Source organism: Myotis davidii, unplaced genomic scaffold (assembly GCF_000327345.1).
Source record: "Myotis davidii unplaced genomic scaffold, ASM32734v1 scaffold6, whole genome shotgun sequence".
Classification (NCBI taxonomy): Eukaryota; Metazoa; Chordata; class Mammalia; order Chiroptera; family Vespertilionidae; genus Myotis; species Myotis davidii.
Genome location: NW_006383011.1, coordinates 8705439 through 8708845, shown reverse-complemented (window position 1 = coordinate 8708845; position 3407 = coordinate 8705439).

Below are 3407 nucleotides of genomic sequence, written 5' to 3'. Positions count from 1 at the left end.
GAATCCAAAGAAGCATAGGACATGGCTCTCAAGTAGTTCATGTTTAATTAGTCACACGTAGCATTGTGAAACATGATGTAAATACAACAATAGACCCAAATGATTAATTCTGCTTGAGTGGATCAAGCTTTACAGAACACAGTGAACTAGGACTTGAAGGATGATCAGGAGTTCCCCACTCAGATAAGGAAAAAAAAATCAGTACAAGCATAAGAAGTAGATATATACAGAGTGGGGCAAAAGTAGGTTTACAATTGTTCCTATGGACAAAAATACAATAATAAATAACTAATAATAGAAAATTAAACTCTGTTTTGTGTACTCACAGTTGTAAACCTACTTCTGCCTCACCCTGTATGTCTGAGGCATGTGGTTGTATATTAGCTTAGTTTTTCTAGAAGTATAGCTTAAGGCAAAAATTTCTATGTTAGTTCTTTATTGGTGAGAGAAATCCCAAGGAGGCAGGCAGGAAGGAAACAGAAAATGAGGTATTGAAGGAAGGAGAGTAAATAGAACAAAGTATTACTGAGCTGGTCACTTCTTGAAATCCAGCAGGATTACTGATCTAGTAGGTCTGCCTTCTAAGAGGGCATATTTACTACTGCATTTCAAATCTGTCCAGGAGGAGGAGGACTAAGAACACATCCACCATCTCTCAATTTCCATCAGTCAAAAGTTCAATTTCAGGGTTGCATATGCAGAGGTGCCCAGTGTATCCTGTGGCAGTTCACACCTCTGTAGAAACTAGGGAGCCCCAAGGGCAGAGGCAAGAGATGCAGAGGGCAGGCAGCGGACAAGGTGCCATCACGCAAGGTGAGTTACCACAGAATGTGAGATAAAACGAGGGGCCATGGACTAGGGGCAGGTGAGGTCAAGATGAGTTTAAATGGCAATGACCCAAGAATATTAGAATACAGAAAAATGACAGAGATGGGGTATAGGAGATTTAGGTTCTAACAGGTGTTAATGTTATTCTGAATATTTTACTAAATGAATTTGGGCCACTGAAAACCTTCCTAGTTAAGAGACAAAGAGATTGGATTGAGTCATTTCTATGGCCCTTTCTGGTTCTAAAACTTCATAGTTTTCTTTTTTTCAACTAATCTCCAGTGCAAAAAAAGCAATTCAAAGTAATATTGTATATGTCCTTATCTGTAATAGTAACATAAAGTCCCCTCCCCCCAACACATACAAACACTGCAATTCAAAGTAATATTGTATATGTCCTTATCTTTTTATATAAAAGGTAATAGTAACATAAAGCCCCCTCCCCCAAACACATACAAACACCTAGTAACTACATGTTTTTATTGGGTTTAGATGGATACGTTTTCTAAAGAAGTGTCATGTTTCACCTGAAATTATACACTGAGCTATATACAAGCTGAAAATGAGCAAAAAGTTAAGTAAACAAATGTGACTTAAAAAAATAAAGAAATTATGAATTTTATCCTGGCCAGGAACTGAGATAGCCTAGCCAGGAAGTAAGTCATCCAACCTGGTAAGAATTGAAAGGCTCCTGGTAGAAACCGTTTAGGGAACAGAAAAACTAGAAACTTCATGATGATCTGTCTGGGCAATGTGGACTGCAGAAGCATACTAGAACTTTACATACTAAGAAACTTGCCGAAGACCACACTGATCAATCACAGAGATCCCAGAACTGTAGGTCAAGACAGACATTCCTAGGATATACCCAGTGAACTATTGGAGCTGAAGTCCTAAAATTTTTAGATTTTTGTTTTGGACGGGCCTGGAACTGCCAACTTCGTCTTTTTGCTGTATAAAAACATTTGTAAAAGCTCTTTAATCTACCTTCTCATATGGGATAGATAATTAGCATCTAATATTTGAGGTGGACATAAATTGAAGAATATAGTTCAATCCTTTAATAAATTTGGCCTTGGGCAAAAATTTAATAAATCAAGTTCTCATTTCCTTCACTTAAACATCAGCATTTGGAAACTTTTTCAGCACTATACAATAACTACTACTTCCAATCTGATAATGAACATATTGCCTCCTGATATTCCCCTTTAATGCTTATGATAAAATATGTACTCCCCACATGTCGCTATATTTGGTGGATGTTGAAACTTTATCTTCTTCCCAAGAGAAGAGAACTGTGATTTTTAAATATTTTATAGGAGATATGAAATATTAAGGTATATCTTCTGACATTAATCTTTTGCAAGTAAAGTAGCTTATATAGAACTTAATTTTTAATGTATATTTGCAACATTTCCATTTATAATTTGATTTTCCTTTTGCATGTCCAGCATTATGGTGCAATGTGCTGTTGGTGATGAGGATATTTGAAAACAATACAAATTTAATTAAGCATCCTCCTCAAGAATTATGGGAAAAATGACTTTGGAACTTCAAAGTCTCTTTGAGAAAATAAAAGGAGAGTTCACCTTTTGTCTATAGACATAGGTTTAATTAACTAGTGTACTAAAGTGTAGATCACACTTTTAATTAAATATGTTCAAAGACAGCAGAGATTTTAGCCATCAAACAACAACCAAGACTCAAAAGCAATAACTGAACCTACCTCATTCACCACATCATTATTACTGAACACTGGAGAAAATGCCTTGAGACTGAAGGTTCAAGTTTCAAAATTAATTTAGTTTTCTGAACTGTTAAGTATTTTTAGGAAATATTTATTTAATGTATGTATAGAATATTAATGTATAATGATACAAAGAGGTTATTTTACTCATTTTCTTCAAATGACATGTTTAATTATTGAATTAATGGCTATAAGACATTTGCATTATTTATTAATGTATAACAAACTAACATGAATTCAACAGCCTTAAACCACACACATTTATTATCTCACAGTTTCTTTAGATCAGGTGTTCCAATATAGTGTTACTGGGTTCTCTGCTTCATTGTTTCTTACTAGGCTGCAATCAAGGCATTGACCAGGGCTGGGGTCTCATCCGAGACTTGACTGGGGAAGCTCCTGTAATTATCAGCAGGATTCAGATCTTCATGAGCTGCCAGATAAAGGTCTTAGCAACTTGGTGGCGGTGGACCAGAGACTGCCCTTATTTCCTTGCCGTGTGGGTCTATCCATATGGCAGCATGCTTTATCCCAGCCAGCAATGGGAAGAGTTCATAGTCAGAGTCTGCTAGCAAGATGGACGTCACAATCTTCCATCATGGAAATGACATCTCTTCACCTTGGCCATAAGTCACAGGTCTTGTCCACAATCAAGGAGAGTGGATCAAAATGCCATGGGACAGGACAGCCATCTTAGAGTCTGTCCAGGAGAGCATTGTTCCAGGTCCGCAGACAGAGTAGTGAACAACACAGACAAAATCCTTGTTCTTATGGCAGATATAAAACATAACGAAAATGCCATTGATACCTTGGTAGCCTTTCCTTATCCTGT